Consider the following 14,064-nt stretch of genomic DNA (forward strand, 5'->3'; position numbering starts at 1 on the left):
TTTTTTTTTTTTTTTTTTTTTTTTTTGTTTTCTTTTGCTGTGAACTGAAGCTGCTTGTGCACTAAAATGTCATGAATGGTTCCTTCCCAAAAACCTCGCTGGCACACCCATTGGTTTCTGTGTTGCGTGAATGAGCTTGCTGTCATTTTCTATCTGTGCGCTTTTTCAGCCATTCTTTATCATGCTAATGTTTTTCAATATTCCTCCACAAAGAGCATACATTGCTCATACAAAAGATGGCTTCTCACAGACTTGTTAAAGACACACACACATACAGACTTGCGCACACACACACACACACATTTGACAGAGTCCCATTTCAGTGGCCAGTGACAGTGATTTCTTGTCTGATTCACTCACTGATACAAAGAGGTTCATACACTAACTTTAGGGACAAACATGTGTAAACAAGCATGAATCATTTACCCAACCGAACTAAAAAAAAAAAATAAAAATAAAAACATTCTAGTGTCCAAATAAAAAATGATTGTGCTCTTTCATAGGGCCTCAGAATGAGAGCAAATGGATCTTTTTTTTTTAATTTATTTATTTCTCTTCATTTACAAATTCACTCTAAGAATTTGCATCCTAATATGTGTCCTCCATATCTATCTCATAAAAAGCTTTAGTTTTTTACTAATTTCAATAATGTTTTGTTTTCCCTGCACTAAAACTGTATTGCTACATAATAGTACTGTGCTCACATTTCTTTTGTTTTAGTTTTTTGTCCAAGCAGATTTTCTTTTTAGTAGGCTATTAGAATAAAATGGTATATATATTTAAATATATGTACCCTGGATTTGTAAGAAAAAATGCACTGTAGTCTAAATATATGATACATCAATCAATCATCTTTATTATCCTGAAGAGGCACTTATTGTACTTTATGAATGATTCTGAGTCCCATTATAAAATATTTTTCAAAAGACTTTATGCAGCATTGTGTTAAGTAATTTCACAATTCTTCGCTCTTCAAGTTTTCCATGTTTTTCTGTTTATTATGGAGATCCAAAGCTGCCGTCTGAGGGGAACGCAATGTTCTGAAAGTTGTCCTCACTTCAGGCTATTGTGTAAAAACACAGATGCACACAAACGCACAGATGCATGCATACATGTGCAGCATGCCGCTCTCCCTTTGCATAAATTGACACATGAAGCATATAATTCTCCATGTAGGGGCCATTTAAGGGGGCATCAAGGCCCATTTTAAAATCTCATTAGCAGGGCAGCTGCACTTAGCACCCCATGCTGGTGATTGAGGCTCTCTTTTTGTTTTGTTTTTATTGTACTTGGGTCCCATGCAGAACCGTTGCACACCCGCCACCTTCCCAATTCTCAGGCCTCAAAAAGAAATAATGGCACCCTCAGAGGCGAACATCGGGAGGTTCAGAAGGTCGGATACAGCACATTTACTTTACTGAGCGCACAGACAGATCGTCTCACACTGTACTGTAAGATATAATACACTTACGGTAAAGACAGACCAATTACAGTCAAAACACATATAATTATGTTGACACAACTAATTTAAAAGAAAACATCTGATTTATTTGTCACCAGATCACAGGTCAAAGACAACCACACAGTTCATATCCAGGCCATTCTATAATCAGTTTTAATCAGTCTAATTCATTCCAGTGTGGTATAAAGATATAATTAGGTTTAACTGCAATTATATCAAACCAGTTCAATCAAAATACAATACAGCAAAATAAAGTTTATCCTTTTAATGCCAATGATAAAAAAATATATATATATCAAATAAAACTGAGCTGGTCACATCAAGTTGTTGACTTTGCAGGAATTCATCTCTTGAGCAAGCATGAGGTGAAATTGGAGAATAACACCTCAACTTTAAAAAGAAATAATCTCCAGGACAAGAAGGATCAGTTCGGTCGGCCATTTGGGGATTGATGAGATAGAAGTGAGAGAGGAAAAACACAGAAGAGCTACTTCAGTAGATTGTGTGGCAAACAAAAGCAAAATAAACACAATGTGATTAGAAGCAAAACTCTGCAAAGGGCCAGGAAAGTCCATTGGAATTTAAAAGATCTGAAGCAGAAGTTGAAGATTTAAACAGATGAGAAGTAGACATTTTCTACGGTAATCAAAAATAGAGTACTTAATTGCTGCAATAGCACAAAACTGTCTAAGTCCAGGAAAGAAAAATAGTCGAAAAAAGAAGCACATGTGCCTTATGTGGAAATAATCCTTGCTGAGTTTTAATACATGGGTAGTGGCAGCAATGGTGACATCAGTCATTTCATTTGATAAATAAACCTGGACACAGAAACACAGAACATGGAGTACTTTGTTTAAAAGAAATACAGAGACTATATATAGTTAATTGAAGCAGTAGCTGTTTTAATAACTTTTTCATGAAAGAGACAACTAGTTATTGCATAATGACGCTATAATTTATTGAAAATATAAACAAAGGAATTCAATGGCATCAGTAACTCCATCATTTACTTTATTCATAAAAAAAACAAAGCTAAGCACAGAAGCACTGAGTATATAACATACATTTAGAGGTAGAGATTGACACAAAGTTAATGATGTCAGCATCTCAAACAAGTATTTACCAGGTGATAACCCCCCCCCCGCCCCCCCCCAAAAAAAAAAAAAAAAGTTTATCTGAGAAAGCAGCAATAGGTTTGTCAAGGTTTTTGTGCAAGAAGTGTAGCTGAACACATGAGCCTTGAGCCAAGAGTAATTTCTGTAGGAAAGGAAAACAAAGACCATAGAATTTTTTTTTTTCTTTTACAAAAATAGCTCTGCTCTTCCCAAAACTAAACACAGAATCACTGAGTTAGGGATGCCCTCTATAGAGGGGAAACTTACATCTAACTAATAACAGTTAATGAAAACAATAGTTACATTAAAGAGTTCATAACATCTTTGTCACTGAAAACAATAATTTTATTATGAAGTTGTCACAATGTAATGCATGATTAAAAAGAAAAAAATGTTAATTGTCATTGGAAATAAATTTCCAATAGTGCTTTCCACTGTCATGAAAGTTGGATTCAAAACCTTGTTTCTCAATTTTCTTAGCTTTGCCGGTTTGTGTTCCACGTAGTTAAAACTTAAACTGATGTCATTTACACATTGTCTGGACACATTCAGGCTGTGCCCTTTGCTTAAATCTTTGTGAAACAAAACATCCCAGAGAAAGAACTTTAAGCTCCCTGAAGCTTACTTTTTGCATGATGGGAGCTACAAATCACAAAGTGTAAAAAGGTAAACATTCTAGGTGGCTGGTACACACCTTTGGGCACAGATCTGGCACTGTGTCTGTACAGAAGGCAATGAAGGGTGAAGTAAAAGTGGAAGTGTGAGAAGAACAGCAAATAAATAAAAAAGTCTGTCAAAATAATTCAGCAAAGTGTGGATTTTGGCAGCAAGTATTTTTACACTCAACACAACCTCAGAGGCTGTACTTTGGGAGAAGGTCATGCAGGACAAAGTAGAGAAGTGCCATAAATGAGGTGCCGGCAAATGTCTCTCTTTTCCCTACACTTCCTGTCCGTACTTCCTAAGCTTTGTTTCTGGAATTCCTCTTCTAACACGTCTTCTTGTTTTCCAAGTAGTGCACAGCTGGGCATCTTTAAATTAATAGCTAATTATATTCCCAAGAGGGATGAGCAGCAGTGCTTCAAATAAAATACTTTTGTGTTTAAGTGAATGATGTTAAAATATAATGATGTGCAGCCTGTGCATATTTTGTTTGGGTTTTGGTAAAAATGACTCTACAAATGGGAGGAGTTGTTTTCTTACAGGCCCCTCTGAGTCAGTTTTGCTCTAGCAGTTATAACTGTATGCCAACAGGATTTTTTGTTTTTTTTTTCTTTTTTTTTTTTTTTTTTTTTTGCTCCAGCAAAAGCAAATATTGGTTTAAAATTCAGGCAGTGCACTAAAACCTTAAGATGACCAAAAACATCTGATATAAACTTAGAGTCAGAGTTGTCAAAGTAATAGAGCCTGAACAAAATTCCTTTTTAGATCACTAGAGGCCTTAAGTTCTGTTTTAAAAGCTTTAAGTTGCTGAGATAAGAAGACTGAGATGGAAAATTTTCATCAAAAGACAGCGTTCTGCACGACTTTTGCACCTCCAATCAAATGCGACCCGGTCACTTAAATGCACATGCACATTTTTTTTTTTTTTTTTTTCCTGCTTACAAAATTTAGCACTCCTTACTGGGAATCTTTGTAGATCAGCACCATAGAATGTGTGTCTCCTAAGTAATTGCTGAATGTCCTTGCCACAAAATGTAAAAAGAGACGAGGGAGGAGAACATCAGATAGCACTGTGCCCACCTCCCCACACGCACATGCACCACATCCAGCAAGATGGACTGATAGACGTGATTCTGATGGAGAGAGGGTGTGCTTGAGACAGGATATTAGAATGGACATTTCCTTCTTCCCAATGCCACGGGCAGGGCCCTCTTCCATTTGTCTTCAATGTGAAGAGACGCAAGAGAAAGATAAAGACTTGAGCTGAGCTGACAGGCTGCTGGAGTGCCGACCTGCTTTTGCTGTTTTTGATTTGATCCGGAGAGCATGATGCTGATGGGGAATTTTCTTTGGGATGATAGATGGGTAGAGATGATGCACGTATAAATGCCTGAGGTTGTATGTATTTGATGGTGAGGAGCAATAATTGTACATTAATTTGTCCTTTGTTGAGTCATGTCTCTCCAGGCCAGGCAGAAGAAAGAGGCAAAAATAGAGAGATCATAAGCATCAATAAAAACAACATATAACATGTTGGAAAAGCACTATTAGTTTACCCATTACATATATGTTTTTATTTGTTTTCTTGAAATTTTTAAATTTTCAATAATGTTATTGGATGTTTCTTTTTTCAGTTAATGTAGTACTTCACTGGAGCACTCTGGGTAGTTCAGTACGTTTATTTAAAACAAAATCTGGGCCAAACAAATTGTACAAATAATTTATATGCTGCTGGAAGACATTATAAGAAACACATGCAGCATGACAACAATGCATCACCTCCCATCTGATTGGCAGCAGCTCTATGTGGATGTTTGCGTTTGAGTGCCAGAACACCCAAGTTACAGTGAATGTGTTTCTGTTTGAGGGGATCCCATATGTGAGAATGCATGCATGCATGCCCATTTCACCCAGGGCCTACTGGGGAAACGTATGAAGCACCGTTCCCTACTGCAGAATGACTTAATGTAGAGAGCAATGCATCAATCTGAATCAAATTCCTGACACATTATTAGATATGAACCCTGCAAATAGTCACCATCCACATCCGACAACTCCACCATGACATGCTTGCATGTTCTTCACAGAGACGTTCAGATGAACAAGTGCGGTTAACAAATTACATTCACCGTGACCCCTTTTTTTTTTTTTTTTTTTCATCAGCGGCAGCTTTCATCTGACATGACCTCATTAGGATGTCAGAGTGGATCCATATTTGCTCTCAGTGCTTAGCATGTGAACTGACACATAAGTTACATAGTTAACAAGCAGCCACGCGTGAATGAGACATGTGAACCGTAATGTAATGAGCAACATCCCGCCACATATGTCTGTTCGTCCCACCCCATCCTGGCCTTGAGCCGAGCAGCCCGGTGCCTCCAGAGCTGAACCAGATGAATATGTTTTACACAGCAGAATTGAGTCAAATCCCAAATTTATGAGGCAGGTTTCACTGTGTACATTTTGTGTCATTCAGTCTGGCACTGGGTGTATATTAAGCCTCATTTTATATTTAATGTTGGCCTGCGATGGGATCTGATTCATAATTTCATAAAGTGATGATATTATAAGAGATTTGATATAACATAGATGTAAGAAACAAAATGTGTAAATTGATCATTTCTTATTCTCCAACCCTCTCTTTACATTTATCATCAAATGTGTCCTGTTTCATTCTATTTGCTTACACTACAGATTATCTTGAGTGTCAATCTGAATCGTAATGGTGTGGCTTTTATTAAGTGAGACAGTGACCTTTTTTTTTGGTTTGTTTTTCTGTAGTCAACTAATGAGTACCGGTTTGTTCCATAGCATAAGGAAAGTAGGTCGGCATCAAAATGCTGTAAAATTAATTTTGTATCTTGTCGTTCAACAAAGAGAAGGCCGCAAAGCCAAATGAACAATTAGACAAATGAATCAAGAAGTAGACAGAGAAGAACTAAATGGATAATAGGAAGAGCTTTTGGAGTACATTTTTCAGCAGACCCCATGACAACATTGATAAATGCTACCTACGTGGCATTTGACAGTGACTGATTGTGGTTGCGTTAAGCAACTTCCAGGTCAGGATGTGCGAAGAAACACTCTTCTTTTACTTGCTTTTTATCAAGAATAGCTAATTAGATTAAAGAAAATAACGCTGTGTAATATTTAGTTTCGTTTTCTAATTGTAAAGCCAGCCTAAGGCCTCGAGCCAACATTGTTTTAGTCAAGTTGCTCCTTGTTTCCCAAATGTCATGAGCCAAAATAAAGAGGGCAAAGCTTCTTCGTACTATAACTTCAGGACTGTGGAAACTCTTATCTTGTCCATCTTTCCATTCAGGGAAAATCACAGTAGGCAGTGGATCAAATTGTTGATGCAAGGTTCTGACAGGGAAGCTATGTAGGAATTACAGCTACTTTTAAAAATAGTTTTGACTTCAGATCAGTGAAGTATGATCTGAAAGAAAATTCTGGCACGGATTTGTTAACAGTCTTAAAGGAAGTATTAAAATGTCAGATAGGGGGAGTGAGCACACAGAGGCAGCATATTTGTGAATGGGTTATCACACATACAGACCTTGTCCCTGCCACCTAATACTCACGGCAGGGTCCAAGGTAAACACAGCTGTGAAATACCCTGGGTGACTGCACAAGTAATAAATCTGTTTGACTGCACTGCTGCTACTTCAGGCCTCCCTCGGCTTTCTATCTCTCCGTTTTTAACAAAGCGACAGTCGTACAGCTTATGTAGGCAAATGCAAGATGGCAGCAAACCGAGATTGGCAACGAAAAAGAATTAAACCTACAAGATCTGCAAATTCTCTCACCTTGGCCTTTTCTGTCCTGCCATATTTACTCTGAGTTTGTTTTGTTTGAAGCAGCATGCTGCTTAGAAATAAAGCAAATATTACTACAAGTAAATTTTGTGTATGAGTAGCTCCATTTAAGAACCTGGAAAGGTCAAAAAGATGAGCTGACTGTAAAACACTGTTGCCAGAGAATAAAACTGGCAACAGTGAAACTGTTTATGTACCGTATGTGATAACAGTTTTATCACATAAAATACAAACAATGTGAGTAAATTATCAGCATTGTAATTTCTGCTAATCTGACCAACATTCTTCATGTTTTAGAGGCAGACAGCCTCCCAAGAAAAATGATTAATCCGAGCTACACAGACCATCTCCAGTGAAAATTATAGACTTTAAAATTTTAGCAACAAAAATTCTTTAGTATTTGGAATATGACTTTTATTTTCAGCGACATAAATGCTGTGTAAAGAAAACAAAGTTTTTGTACAACTGCTAAACCTTAGTGAATCAATATCTCACAAACTAATAACTTGTCATTATTTGCAAAAACAATTAAATTAACTATATTGACAAATCATCCATGTTGTGATTACTGTGAGAATTTCCCTTACGTATAGCAAACGTGTCTCAATAGTTTTTTTTTTATTATTTTTTTTATAGCAATCTCTGTCATGCTTTGTCACCTCACTGCGGACATCTCTTACAGGCATTTTGGTCCAGATACAGGAATAGCAGCTTTGTCATTCCTCTGACATTTTTGTTTCTCCTGTCAAGAGGTGTTGAATAACCTTGAAGAGAAAGTAGTGAAGGAGACCGTGAAATGTTCTTTTTCAAACTTTGCATGCCCAAAGCGCCCACCTAACACATTAGCCCTGCCCATGTCAACAAAGTCAGACTGAGGCATTGGTTGAGTTGCCAAGAAGATATCTTAATGTCACCACAGTCTTAGGTTTTTTTATGCACATGTGGACTCATTTTATTCAATGCATGTAACTGCGAGAGCCATATAAGCTTATTTATTTGCTTCAAATGTATTTGAGTGGGAACACAATATAAAACCATATTTTGTTTATTTTGTTTAAAACATATTTTGTTTGTAGGGGCTCTAGTCAGAGGTTAAGCTTTTTAAAGTCACGCTTTCAAATTAACAATACTGTTCTCATTGTCTGGCATTAAATTGTACTATTTTTTTTCTGTTTAGGTACATTTTAGAGGATTTCTTTCAATCCACTTTAAATTTAGATGTTGGTATTAGTTTTAAGTGTTTAATGAAATTATTTTTAAACTAAATGGATCACACGTTTTACATGTCCTTTCAAAAGTTTCTCTTGTACTCTGATGGGATGTTTGCCTATTCTTTCTGAGTAAACAGAATATCAACAAACATATATCCCTAAAACACAACTACTGTTATCTACAGTTTTACAGGACAGGCTGGTCTAATTCAAAGAACCAAACTCAATTCAACTGAATCTAATTTATTTTATCCAGTATAATACAACTAGATTAAGAGTCAGTTATGCAGTTCCAATTTACAATGCAGTCACATTCAATTTATACGCATCTGTGATTTTCTGTTTAACAATACTCAACGAGTAGCATGAAGCCAATGACGTCGCAGACAGCCCTCGTTCTGAACTAGCATGTGGTGACGCTGGAGAGTAATTATTCCATTTTAGCAGAGAGAGACATCCAGCAGAACTTCAGTCCACGAAAAGTAGCCATACGTTAAGAGGATTGGAAGGAGTCATAAAAGAAACACAGAAGCACTGATCCAGGAGAGCATTCAAAGTGAATGAGAGTGCACACAACTACCTGAAATATAATATCTGTTATATAACACGGGTAAGAGGTACTTCACTTTTGATCTGAAAAAATGTATGCTTCCACCGTTAAAACGCACGGCCCATTTTAATAAGAAAATCCTCCCTTCAGAACCAGGCTCAGTGTCAGCATGTACTCTGACCGGCTGAGTCTTAAAAACCATTCTACGATTACCAATTTAATTTAATTTTTGTTTTCATGCTGTTGAGAATAAATAATTCTGTGTTTTGCTTCTATCTCTTTTAGCTAGTTGCAAAGATAAAGCTAAAGGAAATGACATGTTGGGAAATACCCTCAAAGCTAAGATTAAAAGACATGACACACTAGGGAACGCCCTCATTAGATGGAGGCTAACAAGGAGAATGGAAAACTTTTCTTTGATGCCATTTTGTTCTGCTAGCCCTTAAGGATAGCATGAACTATGGACCAGCTGTATTTTGGTATTAATAAATTGATTCATGAATTCAACTCACTGACTCTTTGTTAACCTCATACATCAAGAACTTAGCATGGAGAAGGATAATTCTCCACAATGCACAAGCAGTTATCATATTTAGAGAGCAATTGCTTTTTATGCATAAGGCCAGGTTTATTTAATATTTTTTTCCCATTTTAAATTAATCTATTTCTTAAACAGTTTTTTTTTTTTTTTTTTTTTGTAATTACTCAGGCTATATTTGAAGAAAATGTTCAAATGACATATGTGTCTTTACTTATTTTAATGCCAATTCTCACTGGAACAGTTTGAATCAGCTAAATAACAAAGGTGAGGGAAATTTGACCAAGAGGAGCCAAGTAATAATGTTAACAAATGATTAACTACATATTTCTCGTGCCAAGAGCTTGTGTCATCGGGACACAGTTGGATTAATGAAAATAAATTCAAATCCAATCTGACATCCAGACCTTTTTATACAATTTGTTCATTTCTTCAGTGACAGTCAGGGGACAATTTTAATCAGGTTTTAAAATCTTTTTCATCACGCGAAACAGCAAATGGTGATTTCTACTTTTAACACTGGCTGATTGTTATGAACACACATTTTAAGCAGCAAGGGAAGCACAATTACTTGGTCGTGTTTTGACAAGATGTAAAATACATAATTTAAAATCTCACTCTACTGTCTCCTGGAGAGACTTTGTCAGCCACAGCCACAAATAATGTTTATTTTCCATTTTTAAATAGTCCCTAATACTTTGGTTATGAAGATTTTGAATGTGCAAAGGAGCATCTTTTTGTCGATTGAGTCACATCCAGAAGCGCTTCTGTGGCTGCAGAACAGCCTCTGGTATTAGCATGTATAAACAGGCTTATAAATGGAGCACTATTTCGCTGTTCATTTTCATCCTCTTAACAGTAAACAAGGCGGAACAGGCCCTGACACCCTGAATAAATAGAGACCAATGCACACAAATTCAGCCGCACCGAGAAACCGTGGGGGTTTGTTTGAGTTAAGGTCAATCCTGTTTAGATTACTTTGGTCATAAGCCATTTTTTTGAGTTCTGTTTGCTGAGCTTTCTCTGCGGAGGATCATGTATTCATGTATTCTGAAATCTGACGTTGTAATGAATATGACAGCGTCTGCAAGGGTTGTAGACTTACTTTCGAGGTGAGCTCTGTTTGTGTGTTTTGGAGAGGGCTGGGGGTTTACAAAAGAATCTGCACAGAGGGTGCACTCTTATGCAGTATAAATAAATGTACACTTTGCACAGACCCATGGGACCATGGATACTTTGTACTATACATCCATGCATATGTTCAGTATGTGAAAACTAATCTTGTCATGTGCTTTTGTAAGTGGTACTACAGTCCATGTGTTTTTGCTATAAGAAATTTAAAGGGACTAAGATTTGTTTTAACAACTAAAAGCTGACATGTCACCATATATCAATTATACCAGCATTATTTTTTGTAGTAACTATACTTGAATTTACCTAAATGTCTTTTAAACAGCTACTATATTTGGTTAGTTGCTCTACTGAGAAAATAGAGCAGAACCACAGCTTTACCCACTAAAGTTTATGAAAGTTCCTCAGGACTTAGGACTGATAACAATATGTCTGTTTACATGTTGTTGTTGTTTTCCAACTCTGTAGAATTAGCAAAACTAACTGCAACTGCATCCACTTTTCAATCTTATCTGTGTTGATTTGACTTGATAATGGACTCTGGTTAAAGTAAGAAAAGAAAACTGCTGAGTTGCCGTCTTACTGGAATATCTCAAAACATCTTCTACATGGATCTAAGCATAAAAAAACAATGGACATTTAAATCAGTCTTGTGTCCTTTCAAAACATTGAAGTTTGTGGGATGCTTGTGAAGCACACGCATTTTCTATAATGAAGTACGAAGGATATAAAAGACATGATGTACCACTATGCCAGGAAAGATTGTGCTGCTTTTGTAGTAATATCCCTGTCTTCATTTCATTTAATTTTTTTTTTCTGTTCTGGAACTTCATCTTTCCACAGCTCCCCTCGCCTCACTGTGGATTGCTTCTGAACTATAATCCTTTACATATATATTTTCTACAAAAATCACTTTGTTCCATCACTACATTACCGGCTTGAGATGTTTTTTTTTTTTTTTTTTTTTACCTGCTTTTTAAAGCCTTACTATTTGGATTTGGGAAAATGACTCTGTTCTTATGGATCAAAGAAAGATTCCTTACACTGAGCAATGTAAGTAATCTGAGTTCAAGAACGTCTTAACAGAGACCAGATATGTTTTAACCAGTCTTTGGCTGAGGTTCGGACTGGGCCATGGAGAAACGTCCTTTGAGGGACTGAAGACTGGAAAAGCTGAAGAAGCACAGGGAAATAACCTCGTCACACAGAATGCTATTTGGTGAAGAGTTTTAGAAGAAGTGCTGATAACTTGCACTACCTGCACACTGGCAGGCACCCATGGAAGAAAAGGAGCGTAGCACACTGCTAAGCGGAAGGGGCAGCAGAGGTACAGGGCATGACAGTGATATGTGTTATGGCCTTTCAGAACTTTTCAAAGTGTCAGCATTACTGTCACTTGCCAAAGGCTCTTTGAGCAGCACATGATGTGTTCAAGAGCACTTCAGTTTAGAGGGCCTACCAGTTGGATAGCAAAAATCTTTTATATCGTAGGTGCATTGTTAAAAATTTGTTTCCTGTGGAGTCATTGGATATAGATCGGTGTGTAAAAAAAAAAAAATAACGTGGAAAATATAAGATTAGATTTTACAAAAGTGACAGACTGTCCTTTGAACTAGTCAGTTCAAAGGCAGAGCTGCACTCAAATGCATGGCAGTAATTTCAAAATTGAAGACAGGTGTATTTTACTGCGATATGTAAAACAAACTCCTGTCTGGGCAGCTGGATGAGTTGGGAGGTTATGGTACCCATTTAGTAAACTCCATCAGTCTCCCTTTAATAACACAGATTATAACACTTGAGACAAAGCAGCATGTCATTGTGAATGGCCCCCTCTTGGCTCGTGCCAAACAAAGATGTGACTAAGAACGAGGATTGCAATGGTAAATCACACTCGGATACGTCTGCCTTCACTAACATAGTGCAGACACCCCGCTCCCTTTAGCGACCTGCTTTGAGTTATTTATGATGTCGAAACTAATCTCACTTAGTGCTACAGGCTCTCCAAAAAGGGGGCCCTCCTCCTGAGTCGACTGCCGAGCAAGGGATGAGGAACAGATTGAGGAAAGGAGAGCAAGCGCAGAGCCACCGAGGACTTATTCAAATCCTCCCTCATAGATTAGCAATCGCAGCTTGACAAGCCGCCCTGCAAGTTATAATATATTAATTTTTTTGGAAATCGATGCTGCTTCTTACTAAGATGTCGGAGAAAAAAAAGGGGATGGGGAGGTGGGGGGCGGGTAATCCGTTTGGAATTTACAGGCGATGAAACATGAGACAAACTCACCAACATGTCATCGAGTACTGAGGACGGAGGAAGTGAAGTATTTAAATGAGGTCTGGAGGCATTAAGGCAGCTGTCATTCTGATTGGCGCGCTCTGGCTTTGTTTGTCCACGATGGTTAGAAGCTCCCACTGTACGGGCCTGTAAGACTTATGAACATTATGCTTTATATTTATTACAAACATCATGTTTTATGCTCATACTGTGACTTTGTATGAGCATGTTCATCTTTAAATGTACAGTGTATGCATAGTAGCTTTAGCTCCGTGTAAAATTAATATCCCAACACGTTTCAAAAGAAAAATACAAATATGGCCTTGATGCCCATTCTTCTGTGATTTCTTTCTCTCTTGACAAAGACTTAACCCATTAAGATGATCTTTCTGCTAAAACAAACGGAACGTGACAAGTAGTGTCTGACGGAATCAACACATCTCCATTGTTGCAGCTTCCTCACTGGGACAGTGTTTTAAACAGATAAACAAAGCGTGCAAGTGAAAGCCAGTCACCGGTCTCTCTCTGCTAATGCTGTCATTAACAAAAAAGTTCAGTTGCTTTCATTAATAGGAATAGAAAAAACCATGAGAAGTAGCATCGCTGCACCCAGTGCACAATATAATGATGAAAAGAGATTTTCATTGATGCGTTTATTACAGGGTTCTTCAAAAGACAATTTTAAACCAATCTTCAGTGCACTTTTCAAACTTAAACATACTGCTCTTGAATGAATGAATATGCATGAAATATTAGCTGTAATTAGTGATATGCTTGGCTACTCCTAAGCTTCACTGTTTTTATTTCTGTGTGTACAAGGTCCATACAATGTTGGATACAAATTTTCTCATTTTTTTCTGCATATAGTTAACTTTAAATTAAACAAATCGGTTTCAGTTTAAGTGCAGACTTTCAAGTTTAATTAATTTAGTGGGCTGAACAAAAAAGATTGTATAAAACCATGAAGAACTGAAGCATTTTATTTTATTTTTTACACGTTTTCTTTATTTCAGCCCTCAAAAGGGAGAGAATATATTAAATAACTGATTTTTTTTTTTTTTTTTTTTTTTGCCCTTTTAGATCTTCTCTGTAGCTGCTGAGTTGATATATTAGAATAACAGCAAAGTATCTGCTACAGACCAGGCCAATTATAATCTGAAGAACTTGAAGAGAAAAATGTTAGAATCTAAAGCACCAAACAGCATAAGAAACATGGTGAGATTTGTTGACGGTTGAGTTTTTTTTTTTTTTTTTTTTTTTTTGGGGGGGGGGGAATTTGTGGGTTTTTTTTTTTTAATTAA

The 14,064-nt window shown here is 36.9% G+C and overlaps 1 long non-coding RNA gene across 2 annotated transcripts in view; it reads right to left on the reverse strand.

Moving 5' to 3' along the window:
* Positions 1–2,625: 2,625 nt before the first annotated feature.
* LOC106948509 (uncharacterized) overlaps positions 2,626–14,064 on the reverse strand; it is a 40,241-nt gene continuing 28,802 nt past the window's right edge. For both annotated transcript variants that reach the window (XR_001425187.1, XR_001425186.1), the window contains exons 5-7: positions 12,773–12,918; positions 3,124–4,699; positions 2,626–3,011 (exon numbers count right to left, since the gene is read on the reverse strand). This is a non-coding gene — a long non-coding RNA (uncharacterized LOC106948509). The remainder of the gene's footprint in view (positions 3,012–3,123; positions 4,700–12,772; positions 12,919–14,064) is intronic.

The sequence above is a fragment of the Poecilia latipinna genome, unplaced genomic scaffold, assembly GCF_001443285.1.
Source record: "Poecilia latipinna isolate Pla-1442-1.1 unplaced genomic scaffold, P_latipinna-1.0 Scaffold291, whole genome shotgun sequence".
Taxonomy (NCBI): Eukaryota; Metazoa; Chordata; class Actinopteri; order Cyprinodontiformes; family Poeciliidae; genus Poecilia; species Poecilia latipinna.